The 16,438-nt window shown below is 38.0% G+C and overlaps 1 non-coding gene across 1 annotated transcript; it reads left to right on the top strand.

The window, feature by feature from the left end:
- The first annotated feature begins 14,035 nt into the window (after positions 1–14,035).
- On the top strand, positions 14,036–14,166 carry LOC144222387 (small nucleolar RNA SNORA51). The gene has a single exon (XR_013332393.1). It is a non-coding gene; the product is annotated as a small nucleolar RNA SNORA51 (small nucleolar RNA).
- Positions 14,167–16,438: the final 2,272 nt, after the last annotated feature.

Raw genomic sequence — 16,438 nt, 5'->3', positions numbered from 1 at the left:
ATAATCTAATATTAATTGGAATGACTTCCAGTTCATTGGGATGTGGATGACTTGCTTTAGAGCCATGTGGGATCAATGTTAAAAATTCAGATTTCTGAGCCTGAGGAAGATGCTGAGTCACAATCCCCAAAACAGTGCAGAGTCTGTGTCTATAGAAAATACCTCAGCTGATTTTACGCCTACCTGAGTTTGAGAACTGGAAAGTAGAGTGCAGTTAGGCCTCAGAGCTTCACAGTTCTAGGTTTGAGGTAGAGCAGTTCTGCTAAGTTATTTTCCAGTGAGCTTCAGTGTTGTTGTAATTAAAATATGGATAATAACACATGCAATTATGAAACAAATTTAACATGCAAGAAGAAAAGTAGTGAAAAAAAGATACCTTAAAAAAAGGTGAGTATAGGGACATCTGGGTGGCTGCATCAGTTAAGTGTCTGACTCCTGATTTGATCTCACAGTCATGAGATCAAGTCCTGCATGGAGCTCTGTGCTGGGTATGGAGTCTGCTTAAGATTCTCTCTCTCCCTCTCTCTTCACTCCTCCCCATGCACACATGGGCATGGGTACACACACACACACACACACACACACACACACACAATGTTGAGTACAACTCAAATGTGAGTTTGCCCTATTGCTGAGGGACACGTGCAAATTCCAACCCTTTTATATTACCTGCATGATACTAAGAAGGAAAATAAAAATTAGTGAAAACAAATACACATTGAAAAATAACATAAATTTGGCTATAGGTCGTGCAAACTTATCTGGCTAACTTAAGAACCCATGTGAAAACCATGGGCTCCAAGCTGAGAAGGAAACATAAAACTTCTGAACTTTAGACTTTGGGTTGTTTCTAACATAGTATAATTCAGCTTGGTTAATTTTTTTTGAAAATTCAATTCCCCTGGCAATCTTAGAAGTAGGACATGAATAACTTTCAAAAGAAAAAAATCTTTGTTGTTTGCATAGCACAGCTTTCCATTCAGCTGGAAAAATTACAAAAATTTCCCTTGAAAAGCAGTGATTGAAATGTTCTAAAAAAGTCAAAGAACTTTTTCCAAACTATCAGCTTCAAAACAAAATTTCTCATGGTTTTTATAAAACCAAAACACCAAAACCCTGATGGCTGCTCCTCATCTCGGGCTGTGTGTCATCAGCTAATCTGATTCTCTGAATATTTTGGGGAAAGGAATTTTATGTACCATGAAGCCAGTTTTCACAGTGTCTACCTTCATGCTGGGATTGGGCCCCCCAAATGATGGAAACTTACGTATTCTAGTCAGGCCGAGATGTTGATAAGAACAATAAACCTTTCTTGAACCCATAGTTTGGGCCAGACACTGTACCAAGTCCTTGGGAAATATGAAATGAATAAAACAAGTTCTTATTCTAGAAGCATCAATAATTTCATATTTATAGTATATAGAGAGGAAATTGAGATACTGGGGAATTTATATCAGCCATTATCCCTACTTTATTTTTTTTAATGTTTTGTTTATTTCTTAGAGAGCGAAACAGTGTGAGCAGGGGAGGGTCAGAGAGAGAGAGGGAGACACAGAATCAGAAGCAGGCTCCAGGCTCTGAGCTGTCAGCACAGAGCCCAACGCGGGGCTCAAACCCACGAACCGTGTGATCATGACCTGAGCCGAAGTCGGACGCTTAACTGACTGGGCCACCCAGGCACCCCTGCAACTATCCCTACTTTAGAATCCTTTTGGTGCTCAAAGCATGGAGCTGTCAACTTGACTTGGGGGATCTTTAGGAATGAAACATTTCCTGTAATATCCCTTATACAAAGAGATATTTGGTGAGTGGTTCCGATTTGGTCACCTGGAGAATCAAGAATTTCAGATGCTTTTTGGTCCTGATGCTGATATCCCATATGAGTAAGGACCAGCCTTTTTGACATTTCGCCCAAACCTCAGAAAGAGAAATTACTTAGAAAACATTTAAATCATGTTGGGATGTATCTTTGCAGAATGAGCTGGTTAGCTTAATGTTGGAGAGGTAGACCAATGAGGGGAATTGGTTTCATTGATTGATTGTGTGATCGATGAAAGTTCAGAAAAGTGATTTAGAAAACAAAGTACACAGAAGTGGGAGAAATATTACATTGCATATTCTGAGTTTGAGAGCAACGCCTTTAGAAAAAAGTTCTAATCAAAGGTGCTAGGTTGATCACTTTCCTACTTGTTTTGCATGTGAAAATTTTTTCAAGTATAAATTTAATTCTTCAAAACTGCATTTCAGTGTCACCATGACTCCTTTTATACTATACTTGTTAAGGGTAGTGAAGAAACATTTGCACAGCTAATGATGGACAAACCCAACTCAGAAACAGATACCACAGCCTCGAACCCACGAACTGTGAGATCATGACCTGAGCCAAAGTCGGACGCTTAACCGACGGAGCCACCCAGGCATCCCAAAACATTATTTCTTCAAGTTCCTTTGGAATCAAGGGTCAAAAACTTTAGAAAACAGTGGTATACTTTCTTTAAAAATTCACAGTGAGAATAAAAATATTATTGACTCAGAAGTTCTGCAAAGAAAAAAGCCATTGTGTTTATTTTTGTTTAACTGCATTTCTTCAAATCAGTTGATGAGAGGAAACCCCTCTTTTATTTGTCAGAGGGTAACATCTATTGATATCTGTTTCTGTTTGTTTGTTTGTTTTTTAAAGTTGGATAGAGGCTCATCCAGGGAGTTTTAAAAAGTTAGTTTTGGTCAAATATTTTAGGCTTAGGAATTAATTGCTTAAGCAATCTTGTATGGATACCTGTTTCTCAAGCTATAATTACTACCATTCCACAGGGTTTATGGCATACAGAGCACACTCACAGGACTACCGGTCTCAGGCAGTGATAAACTCTGTCTATTCCAGAAATCAGGCTTGCTGAAAGTACATGGAGATCCTCAGTGATGATTGCATTTGGTTTAGAGATATTACTCAGCAGCAGCAGCTTCTGTCTAGGAATCCTACCAATTATCTTTTTTTAATTTCCCCAAATCTAAGACACAATTTGTTTGGGGTAAGACCTTTATTGAGCTTCTCCACTGGAGTGAAAATAATGTCTTTTTGTTTTTGTTTTCTTCTCAAAGCAATCATCTTTAAAAATTTTTTTTCTTAACATTTTATTTATTTCTGAGAGAGAGAGAGATAGCGTGAGCAGGGGAGGGGCAGAGAGAGAGGGAGATGCAGAATCTGAAGCAGGCTCCAGGCTCTGAGCTAGCAGGAGGCACAGAGCCCAACGCGGGGCTTGAACCCACGAACCGTGTGATCATGACCTGAGCTGAAGTCAGACACTTAACCGACTGAGCAACTTAGGTGCCCCTCAAAGCAATCATCTTATTTTCAGTTACCTGTTGAATCAATGCTAACCACAGTAGAAGGGGGATCAAGGGACAGAATATTAATTTCGTTGGCTCTTTGCAAATACAATATTCTTTTTACATTTTCCTCTCCATTAATTTTTGCCTACCAGATACTTTTGAAGCCTTGTGATCTTGTCTTTCATTCATTCAACAGATATTTGAACACCTATTTTATGTTTGGAAGCATGTTAATTGGTGATATAAGAGATAAATAAGATGTGATCCCTGCCTGGAAGGCCTGTGGATACAGCAATGAAAAAGAACAATATTTTCTTTGCTCTCAGGGAGCTTCTTGTCCTGCTTTAGGGTTCTGGCTCATCTGCCAGGCTTCTCTCCCATTGCAAGCTCTATCACTTTTATCCATTCCTCATCTGCGATTTACATAATTGATTTCTGACTTTCAAATACTTTGTGCTGCACAGTTGGTTGCTGGCACCCAGCTTGGCATTGACAACTAATTTCTCAGACGTTCTCTAAACCCAGGGTACTCTCAAACAGGCCAATGGGGGCCTCAGTCTTGCCTCAAGGCTTTCAATCTGTCCTGGCTACACAACCACCACAAGTGGAATGAGGAAATGTTTAAAGGTTATATAACTCCACCAAACAAGTTTTTGGAATCTGTTTCCCTCATCTTGTCAAACAAGCTGAACATATATCTAAGATGATTTAGGAGTGCCAATGTGAAATTTTTTGGTGGATTTTTGAGCACAGAAAAGATTTTGATGTTTCCTTAATCTTTTAAATTAATAAATTTATTACAGTATTAAACGCAAAATTTTATTTTACTTAAGTTTTTTGATTTTCATATGTAGTAAATTTTAGCAATTATTTTCAAGAGGGCTTTTGATTAATATTCAGTCAACTTAGAAAAGAATAAATACATTTAATAATCAGTTCATTTTCTTTCTTTCTTTTTTTTTTTTACAAATAATTTATTGTCAAATTAGTTTCCACATAACACTCAGTGCTCATCCCCACAAGTGTCCTCCTCCATGCCCATCCTCCCCTCCCCCCCACATCCATCAGTCCTCAGTTTTTGTCAGCATTCAAGAGTCTCTCATGGTTTGCCTCTCTCCCTTTCCCCCACCATTTCCGCCCTTCTTCTCCCCCTTGTTCCTCCATCAAGTTCCTCCTAATCCTCCTATACGTGCAAACATATGATATTTGTCCTTCTCTGCCTGACTTATTTCGCTCAGCATAACACCCTCAAGGTCCATCCATGTTGCTACACATGGCCAGATTTCATTGTTTCTCATTGCCATGTAGTATTCCATGGTATAGATAAACCACATCTTCTTGATCCATTCATCTGTTGATGGACACTTAGGCTCTTTCCATGTTTTAGCTATTGTGGAGAGTGCTGCTATGAACATTGGGGTACATGTGCTCCTATGCATCAGCATTTCTGTAACCCTTGGGTAAATTCCTAGCAGTGCTATTGCTGGGTCCTAGGGGAGTTCTATTGTTAGTTTCCTGAGGAACCTCCACACTGTTTTCCAGAGGGGCTGTACCAGTTTACTTCCCACCAACAGTGTAGGAGGGTGCCCGTTTCTCCACTTCCTCGCCAGCATCTAGAGTTCTCTGATTTGCTCATTTTAGCCACTCTGACTGGTGTGAGGTGGTATCTCAGTGTGGTTTTGATTTGTATTTCCCATAATCAGTTCATTTTCAAAGTTCATTAGTTTAATATCTTTAAACATTTAAAACTGTATTTATAAATTCGGTATACTCAACTTTCATTTACAAATACTTTAAATATTTAACCTAGCAACTAAAACAATTTAAGTGGTGAGTGCCAATACAGCTAACAATTAAAAATCTATAAATATACTGAACCACCTTTTTTAATCATTTCAGGAATGTTTACAAACATCCATAAATAATCTTATACTTTTTAACTTGAAATCAGAAACCTGAAATCAATTATTTATATTTTGCATGTTTGATTATATGTCCATATTTACATATTCAGTCATGGGGCTGAATATTAAAGATATTTATCTAACTTACATAGTTTACATACCAAATCAACAGATTAATCTTTACATGAATTATTAACAGGGTTTTGATTTACTTAATAAATCTTCTTGAATAAGAAAAGACTTCTCAGAATTATAAGACATTTATCCACCAGTGAACAAATTTAGCTTGCTGAGAAAGTTGTGGTTATAACTTCAGGAAACTTAGGACAGGGAATTTTGGCCAGGACACAAAACCTAGGACTTTAGATATACAAGGTAATTCTAATTACAATGTCGACAGATGTGTTGAATTCTTGTTTGTGGCTCCTGCAACTCTCATGCACTCTAACGAAGTTAGTCCTATCATTCATAATCCTGGGTACAAGTCGTACCAATAATTTGTTACAGACCCTGGTCTGGATCACCTGGCGGAAGAACCAAGTGGCGCTAGGAAACCTTGGAGGCAGGAGGTTTGTTTCACACCAACAGGCTCAGAGAAGATCACTCTCCAGAGATCTGAGTCCCAGTCGTAAGCAGAGGGAACAATTTATAATCTGTTACTTCCACAATCCACGTTAGCAGTAATTTGGTGCTGGAGCGGCAAGTGGGCTAGGAAGAAGAACCTGGAAGGGGAGTCTTCAGTCGGGGGCTGTAATTTCCTTATTGGTCCTGCCAGCCGTCTTATAACAGATTTGTCCCTATCAAATTGATTTCTGTCTGAATTGAATAAAGAGAAGTCTGTAACTTCCTCTGCTGCTGATTTGAACTTGAACCCTGGTAAGACAAATCTGGTTCCCAAGATACCATTAATGTTGTTCGATCGGATAGTTCACACCCTGGTATAAATCTCTTTTAACCTCATTTAATTTTTTTTTAATGTTTTATTTATTTCTAGGTGAGAGAGAGAGAGAGAGAGAGAGAGAGAGAGACAGCGTGAACAGGGGAGGGCCAGAGAGAGAGGGAGTCACAGACCGAAAGAGGCTCCAGGCTCTGAGCTGGCAGTCAGCACAGAGCCCGACGCGGGGCTCGAACCCACGAACCGCGAGATCACGACCCAAGCAAAAGTCGGACGCTTAACCGACTAAGCCACTCAGGTGCTCCAAACCTCATTTAATTTTTTAAAAAGTGTAATTGTGGTAGAATACATATAACATAAAATTTATGGTCTTAACCAGTTTTTAAGCGTACAGTTCAATGGCGTTGAGTACATTCACTTTGTTTTGCTTCTTTCTGTTTCTGAGTTTGACTACTCTAGGTATCCCATACAAGTGGAATCATAGAGCAGTATTTGTACTTTTGTGACAGACTCATTTCACTTAGCACGTGTCCTCAAGGTTTGTCCATGTTGTCATGTATCATTTATCTGTCAGTAGACACTTGAGTTGCTTCCACCTTTTGGCTATTGTGAGTGATGCTGCTATGAACATGGATATACAAATATCTTTGTGAATCTGTTTTCAATTTTTTGTGCATATACCCAGAAGTAGAATCATTGAATTATATAGTAATTCCATTTTAATTTTTAAACAAATGCTATAGAAGGTAAAACTACTTCTTTTAATTTTATGTCCTGACTGGGCAGAGAGAACTCTGCTCACCCATTGCATCCCCACCAGAGATCCTCCTGATTATTTTTTGTTTTTTTTTAAACTAATTGTTGTACTGGTTGACTGAATGAATTTAATAATACTTACTGTTTTTTCTGAGTTTGAGACCATATTGACTGGATCCTGAACACTTCTCATGGCTTGCCTTCATTCAGAAGTGGGAAAAAAGCACAGAACTTTGTTACTTAAAGTGTAGTCCATGGACCAGCAGTATGGATGTTAGCTACAAGCTTGTTAGAAATGCAGAGTCTCAGGCCCCACCTCAGACCGACTGAATTAGAATTTGCATTTTAGCGATATCTCCAGGTGATCCTTATGCAAAGTAAAATACATCCATATGGAACACCAACTTAAATGATTTCTCATGGCTCTTTTATTTTGGAAAATCTATAAACCTTAGAGCAAGCACAGATACTGTAATTGAGTATTTGCTAAGCATTTTTATTACTGCTGTTGAGTCAGTATCAGATCTCAATGGATTAAGACTGCAAGAAAAACTTTTGGTCATGGGTCATAGCACCACTGAGCTCAGGAACATTCTAGAATCCTAGCGGCCTGGGAAATCAATTATTTAGGTGATATTAGGCTAGGAGTCAGAGTTGAAATACACACAGATGTGAGGGCAGACTATCTGACAGAGTAAAGAAATGACCAAGATATAGTCAATTTCTCAAGGGCGGGAATCATGCCTTATTTAAATTTGCATTCTCAGAGCCTAGTAGTGTATGTGGCACATAACTGGTGTTGGATAAATATTTGTCCAATTCAGTGTTTGCAGAACAAAAACCAAGTCTGAGGTCTAGGTATGGGGGTCTGTAGTCACAGCAGTTGAATGGAACAGTTATGGAGCCTGTCATAAATGGTACCATTAACCCTTCTGAAGACTGAGACCTTTTTGAGGGTAGATATATAGGCATTTATATCTGGCTGTACTTTGACCTAAAGTAGCTCTGCCAGGGGAGTCTGGAGAATTTTAAGTTCTGACAGTGTGAAGTTGGACTCTAAACAGACAAAGGTAGTCTTTGGTCTTTAGGAAATCACTTTTTAAAACAGACCAAATGGTTGCAGAGAAAGGTGACCTAGCTTTGAGAAAACCCAATACATAAATATCAGAACTGCCAAAAGAGATCAATGTTACTGTCATGAAACTGCCTTAAATTTCCATCCCCAAACCTCATTTTCAAATAGTTTTATTCTAAAATGTTCGTTTCTTTAGGAAGAACATAAACTCTTTCAGGAGACAGCTCTGGGAACTTTCTACTAGGGCAGGTTGGGAACTTAAGTTATTACTAGAGAGTTTTTGAAAGAAGATCTATTGGATACAGTTCAAGGTCACCCAGCGACTAATTCTAATAAAAGAAAAACATAGCTAGTGCTTGTAATGTTTCCTTTTAATAAGAAAAAAAGTAATGTTTTCTTAAAGGTTTTAGTGTTAGATATGAAAAGTAAGCTTAGGCAGTAAGCAGTGAGACTTCTGAGCAAAGAGAGGGCTAGGATTGGAAAAGAAGAGTCTCTTTAATTGATTTAAGTAGTAAGTAGGACAGAAGAGAATCCATCCGTCCAGTAACCTGGAAAGAGGCTGAATGAAGACTTGCTCCAACAGTAGGACTGAGTATCTGAAAGAAGTGTTAATACATTAAAGACTGTTGATTCCAGCTCTCCCAAAGCTTGAAGACTTGACACTTCAATGGTTTTTAAACTACAAGGTAGGGAATTTGACTTCAAGTTAGCATTCAGGATAAATGATAAAGGAAAGTTAAGGATCAATATAAAAGGTAATAGGTATAGGGATTTCCTTTTTCAAATTTTTCTCTAAAATGTGATATTGAAATGCATTAACTCAACTAATAGTCATTAAATGCCCAAATACTGTGCTAAGGATTATGGAAGAATAAAATAGGGGATTAATATTTAAAAGCTACAACTTAAGTCAGTGTGGAAGAGCTACATTTGTGCTAAGGACAGAGCATTTCCTACATATGGCTGGGGAAGATCACTTCCTCCTGGGATGATGGTGGAAGGGTGAAAGAGGTGATACTGAAATTGAGCATTTATTGAATAAATTTTATAGCTAGATGAGGAGGTGACATTTTACATCTAAATCTAAAGCATTTTAGATACAAAGAATGAGTGAGCAAAAGCTTATAGTAAGCATTCACTTAGCCCCTCTATGTACCAGGTATTATATTCCTACATTAGTTTTTTAAAAAGGAATATGATACAGAAGTGTAATGAGAAAAAACATATGAAAGAAGTAGTGAAGAGGTCAGATTTGACTTCGCAAATGTTTCTTTTACAGGGAAAATGTGGAAGATGAACCTGAGAAGGAAACTGGGGACTAATGATAGAAGTCCTTGAATGCTAATTATTCTAATAATTATTAAAGAAGTTAAATAGAAAGAGCATGAAAGGTTATATTTCAGTGAGTTAAGTGGGAAACCTTTCCTAATTTTAATCTGAATCTCGAAGCAAATATTGGAGGACCACCCCCTGGTGGCAGAGTACTTACATTGCATCACCTGTTATTAAGAGCTGAATAAACATTCTGCAGTTTCAAACTGCTAATCTTTATTCATAAAATGATACAGAACATGATAAAAAAAAAAAGATGAGATGAGTATTTGTTGTGTAAGTCTTCTCCACCAGATTCCTTTTGAAAAGGAAATCCCTCAGAGCATCTAAAATGAATTTTTCCTAAAAATTTCAATATATTTGAAAAAGAAAAATGGGGAGAATAATTCCTATTTATTTATCCAAATTACTGTGATAATTAATTATAATCCCACCAACTGTTTACTGACAACATTAGGAAAGAGATTTAACAACTTTATTTTAGGGTATTTTAATCCTAAAATATACTTTGATTGTATTCTTTAGATATATCTTGATTTGGTGGTAGTTACACATGTGATAAAAGTTTTATAGAACTACACACAGACACACACACACACACATAAAATTGGTGAAATCTGAATAAAGTCTGTGGTGTACCAATGTCAAGTTGTTTTTATTTTTTGTTGTTGTTGTTTTTAAATGTTTTATTTATTTCTGAGAAAGAGAGACAGTGTGAGCAGAGGAGGGCCAGAGAGAGAGGGAGACACAGAATCTGAAGCAGGCTCCAGGCTCTGAGCTGGCTGTCAGCACAGAGCCTGACACGAACTGCGAGATCATGACCTGAGCTGAAGTTGGACGCTCAACCGAATGAGCACCCAGGCGCCCCAAGTTCTGGTTTTAATATTGTGCTATAGTTATGCAAGATGTTACCATTGGAAGAAACTCAGTGAGAGTTACATGTGAGTCCTCCATATGATTTTTATATAACTTACATAATTATTTAAAAATGAAAAGTTAGGGGCACATGGGTGGCTCAGTTGCTTAAGCATCCAACTCTTGATTTCAGCTCAGGTCATGATGTCATGGTTCAGGGTAGCCCCACACTGGGCTCTGTGCTAGCAGTGTGGAACCTGCTTGGATTCTATTTCTGCTCTCCCCTGTTCGTGCTCTCTCTTGCAAAATAAATAAGCTAAAAAAATTTTTTTAAATTAATTATAAATATCATTTAGCTCCGCCTCTATAAATTTCAACTGCAGAAATGGAGTATAAAAGATTTACAAATGACCATTTGTAATGATGAATTCTATCAAAGAAGAAATATATTGGGGCGCCTGGGTGGCTCAGTCGGTTGAGCATCCGACTTCGGCTCAGGTCATGATCTCACGGTTCGTGGGTTCGAGCCCTGCGTCGGGCTCTGTGCTGATGGCTAGCTCAGAGCCTGGAGCCTGCTTCAGATTCTGTGTCTCCCTCTCTCTCTGACCCTCCCCTGCTCATGCTCTCTGTCTCTCTCTCTCAGAAATAAATAAGACATTAAAAATTGTTTTAAAAGAAACAAAGAAGGAATATATTTTGGAAATTAAAGGACATCAGGTATGAGCATTATGTTAATTTTCGTTCTTAATTAAAAATATACTCAGCCAGATTGATGCATTTTGTTCTCATTATTTATAGATTTCTTTTGTTTCCATCAAATAAGTTCATACATTGACGGCATAATAACATTGTAGAAAAATTAGAACAAGTCAGACAATAAAAAAATAAAGTAAATGGAATTATTATCACTCAGACCCACTCAAATAGTATAGTTTTTTCATCGATCCATTCATCCATTCAAGATTTATGAGCAAGTGTCTGCTCTGGATGCTCTTTGATAATATAGATTAGTGAATGATACAGCCTGTGGTGCCTTTTCTAATTTGCACAAAGTCTCCCTAAAGGCCGGCATTGGTTCAAAAGGTAGATATATACAAGGAGCTTACATTAGTAACTATCTCAAAATATTGTATTAAATGAGTTTTTCTATATGTCTAGCGTACAGTAGGCACTATGGTAGTGTTAGCTATGATTTGCTGTTGTTATTATTAGTATAAGTATTATACTAGAATTTGTCACAAGTATTTGACCACAAGAAAAGTAGCAGGGCCTGATGATCAGAGAATGTGGAATCACAGAACTTTTGTTTTTCATTCAACAAATAATTTTGAGTGCCTTCACATGCCAGGCACTGTTCTTGGCAATGGGACTGGGAAAAAAACAGAGGCTCCCTCTCATTGTTGCCATAATATAGCTTACATTTATGTGTACTTTGAAAGAACTCACAAAGATGAGTTAATCAAATTTATTGCACTTTATGGCTTTAAAGTGCGTGGTGCTAGATGCATGGAGCTAGATGGCAAGGGAGGGGCTGGGAGATAAGAAATACAAAGTTTCAAACTATCTCTATTCTGAAGGGTTATGGTATTAACAAAGGAAACATACTTTCATGAAGAAATACCAGGACAAAATGGTAAGTGTTGAAATCCATGGCACACGTAAAAAGTTTAGAGAGGGAAGTGAACCAAAGAGGCCCGTGGTAACCAAGTGTATTTTTATGGAACAAAGAGGATCTGAGCTGGGGCTTAAAGAATTTATATATCATATCCTGCTCTGAAATGCCTTTTGGATATTTCTTTGTGTGGCACAGGCTAATTAGCTGCTCTCTAAATCTGACCGCTCTCCATCCTGGGAACATAGCAAAAATTACACATAATACTTCCAGTTCTGTTCCTTAGAAACTCACATTTGATGCTCCATTTACCTTGTTTTCTCCAAATGTTGGCTGAATGGTGACACTAAGGGAAACCTTGGAAGTCACATGTCAAATTCAGCAGAGACCCCATGAGTCTGCATCCCTGAATGACTACATGGAGGCAAATTTTTCTCTCCCTCCCCAACTCCTGGTCTTTACTTGAATGAAAAATCAACTTTCTCATCTGTTTCTAGGTTTGTCTGTTACAGCAAACAGTTTTAACACACTATGTAACATGACCAGATTGACTTTGTTTTTTTTTTTTTTACTTTTGACCTTGTAAACATCAATATAATACAACAAGCAAACTGAATGAGCTGAAAATATCCAATGTACACTGAGGTAATGGTGCGGGGTGGGGGTGGGGCTCCTCTATGGTCATGGATAGATTCCAATAAACTCAGAACTGAAGATTACGAATCTCTTGTTCTATAGATATAGATGCAAATGAGAGAAAAAGTGATACTAAATGGCTTGCCTAATAACTAGCATGTGGGCCTGCTTGTGTGCACACACAAAAGGCATGTGTGACTCCTGACCTCTAGGCTGGTTCACTTCCCATTATTTTAAATAAATTGTTAAATCTCATCTAAATTATGTTTTGAATCATATACCAGTAGTAAAAATAGGGAGAAAAAAGCAATTTGGTTATCATCTTTTAAAAAATGACTGTACGTAAGGCGTTGTCACCTGTATTTTATCTTCCCTGGCTATAATCCAGATTCCATTAAAATCTTCGATGAAATTCGTCAAATAAAGCTTACTCGTTTATAAATACAAACGTTCACAAGTTTTCCTTTTGGTGTGAATCTAGCTCTCTTTGACTTTATAGGCCTCAGGCAGCCATGTGGATGGGTTTTTTTATACACCACAGCTTATGACTTGAGTGAATAAAGAGTGTTTAGGGACGCCTGGGTGGCTCAGTCGGTTGAGCGACCAACTTCGGCTCAGGTCATGATCTCAGGGCTTATGAGTTCAAGGCCCTTGTGAGCCTCTGTGCTGACAGATCAGAGCCTGAAGCCTGCTTTGGATTCTGTGTCTCCTTCTCTCTCTGCTCCTCCCCCCACTTGCACTCTGTCTCTCCATGTCTGTGTCTCAAAAAATAAAGAAACATTAAAAAAAAAAAGTGTTTAGTGGCTGATGGGCCACAGTGTGGCTTCACATGCAAGTAACCAATCAGGTGCTCAATGACCATAACTGGGCAGGTTGTCACAGCTGGATCACAAAGGGACAGACAAGAACAGTGTCACATGAGCCCCCTCGGGACTTTACGTTAAGACTCTTTATATTCCCATTGCTTGATATCAATATTGACTCTTGACTTTTGGAAGATACTGAACCTGTAAGCAAGGGAAGAAGAATTTGAATTTTGGGCAGAGAAATATGAGACAAAAAAGAGGCAGGGTTAAGCATCGCCTCTTGATCTCTTGATCTGTGCTGATGGCACAGAGTCTGCTTGGGATTCTGTCTCTCCTCTCTGCCTGTCCTCAGCTTGTGCTCTCTCTATCTCTCAAGGGGACAAAAAACAAAACAAAACAAAAAAAACCTTAAAACAAAGAAGCACTTCCAGACAAAAAGGGGAGAATGTGTCAATCACAACATAAGTTGGACTGAGAGAACCAGATATGTGCTGAAACCTACCTCTTTTCTGTCTCATATTTCTCTACCCAAAATTAAAACTTTTCTTCCCTTGCTTACAGGTTCAGTATCTTCCAAAGGTTAAGAGTCAATATCGATATTAAGCAATGGGAACATAAAGAGTCCTAATGTAAAGCCCCAAGTGGGCTCATGTGATCACTGCTCTTGTGTGTTCTCGGCCCCTTGTGATGCAGCTACGACAACCTGCCCAGCTACGGTCATTTAGCACCTGATTGTTTTCTTGCCTGTGAACTGGACTGTACCACCCAGACACCCCCGGAAGTGCTTCTTTATTTAGACATAGCCAGTGTCTTCTGTCTTAAAATGCCTCAGGCAGCCTCCTGGTGCTTACCACAGGCTGTGTTCTTACACTGACTGTACAGAAAGAGAAGGCAGAATAAACCTACCCATATACACCCCAGCCCAGGCCCTTTGCCTGGTGTGTGTTGAGAATGGCGGGGGAGTGGGGATATCATGGAGATAAATGAATGAATGAATGAATGAATGATGAATGAATGGCTGGGGCAGTGATAATGCTCTGAAAACCAACTCCTTTCTCCTAGATTTGAACAAAGTTAAGGAGGGATTCTAAAATCTCTTGAGTCCTTGTCAATGTCCTTGGGAACCGCTGAGAACTCTATAATGGTAAAAGAAACCATGATGAAAACTTGAGAGATTATTTGCAGATACAGATCCTAACTAAGAGAGCTTAGTTTTTGCGTTCTGCTAGGAGCACAGTGGAAGGTAATATGACTTTAGGCTATGGAAGAACTCGTGTGTTTGGATGTCAGATGGGTGCCTGAGACAGAGTTCCAGGTCTTGCTGACTTTCAGTGTGTCACCTAGAGAGTTGATGGACAGACAGATGCAGTATATTCCTCATGTTTTTGTTCTGACAAATAGGACTGCCAGAACCACATCCTGTTAGAAGTTGCATCTAAGAGATTGTACATGACGACAGCATTAATTAGGAAGTACCCCTTCCAGTGGCCAGACCTCTATTTGCTATGATCGTGCTGTCACATCCAGCCAAGGATCTAGCCTGCCAGGTGGACCACAAAAGGAGGGATGCTTTTTTTTTTTTTTCACCCAAGTGGAAAAGATGCCTGTGGTAAGCTCTTTCCATGTTAGAAATTCACTCTTGCATATCTTATGTCTCTCAATGATACTTCCAAGGATTTCATTTCTTTAGACCTTAAGAGATCTTTGAGGAGGTAAAGAGTGAGGATTATCAGGCAGACACTTGAAGAACAATAGACAAAGTCAGAGGCATCAGAACACACACCAGTGCCTGCACACATCAATGCCTTTGTTATGATATCAGATGACGGTAATTTTCAAATGTTGTAATTTGGCAAATTGGATCTTCAAATAGGTGAATAAGTTCACCTTAAAAAAATAGTACTTTCACACGGAGGCTGATTGCTTTTTTTCTGTAGTTTCTCCTCTCTGAGTGTTTGTTGTGTATGTTTAATGCTCTACCCTTTGTTTTTCCAGCCCCATAGAAAGTGTGCTACTCTCTGCTGGTTTCTTATGATAGCTTTGCTCACTGAGCCAGAGCAGCCTGCGAAGCTGTTCAATATATCTGACTGGCAGCTATCCTCAAGTGTAGCTGAGAGACCCTGAGAACACACTCCCTCCTCCCTGTTTCGAAGGTATGGCTGCAGTTAATGAGAATTTATTAACGTTTACCTGTTTACCTTTTATGTCATCAAAGCCAGTCACATATTTTTCAAACATAGAATGATTTTTTCTTCCTTTATTAGCAAAATTAGATAACCAAATTATAAATAATTTATTTGCTAAATGATCTTAAGTTTCACCTTGGCTTTTAAACAGAAATATGCACATGTACTAAATTTTCAAGGCAAAGGAAATACATAGTATTAATGTCAGCACAAACTATAAAAAGTATAATGTTGGCACTGTGAGGACTGACTTACTATATAGTTAAGCTGATCTTCATACTTTATTTAAAGAGAATAAACTAATATTTAGTGCTTAATGAAAGATAATCTGAAAATTACTCACCTTTTATAATATCAGAAAATGTTAAATCTTATATGTATCAAATTAGTAAGATATTGTTAATGCTGATGATTACTTTTTTCCTTGTTTATAGTTCGTTTCTCTTTCAATAGAAATAGATTCTTCCTGTTGCCTTTAAAATTCTATTTCCCACTAAAAGTAAGTTATCGAACATTTCATGTCTTTCTTTTAGCATCAAATCTTCCTCTTTCTCTTCAAAGGTAACCTTGACAAAGTGTTGTCTACATTGTTTCCTTTTTAGTGAATCTATTAATCCAACAAACATTTATTTAATGGCTACTTATACCATATACTGTTCTAAAATTAATATAAGGGGTTCCTGGCTGGCTCAGTTGGTGGAGCATGGAACTCTTGATTTCAGGGTTGTAAATTTGAGCCCCACATTTGGTGTAGGATGACTTTAAAATAAAATCTTAAAAAGAATTAAATTAATTTGAGATTTTTTATCATTAAGACAGTATAAAGAATTTAAAATGATTTGGGTAAGGATGAAACTTAATTCAAGTTTCCCCATCAGAGCTATATATGCTAATAACATAACTATAATGGCTGTCAATAGGCCTTTTTCCCAACTCTCATCTTAGTTAGCATATTCCTTGTTTTTCTTTTTGTTTTACTGTTTTTATCAACCCTTATTTACTGTAACAGCCAACTCAATCTATGTCTGTGTCAACACTATGCTTTAGTGTT

The sequence above is a fragment of the Crocuta crocuta genome, unplaced genomic scaffold, assembly GCF_008692635.1.
Source record: "Crocuta crocuta isolate KB4526 unplaced genomic scaffold, BGI_CrCroc_1.0 scaffold291, whole genome shotgun sequence".
NCBI classification, from domain to species: Eukaryota; Metazoa; Chordata; class Mammalia; order Carnivora; family Hyaenidae; genus Crocuta; species Crocuta crocuta.
Note: the sequence above shows the minus strand (reverse complement) of the source record. Positions and strands in the feature narration are given on the sequence as shown.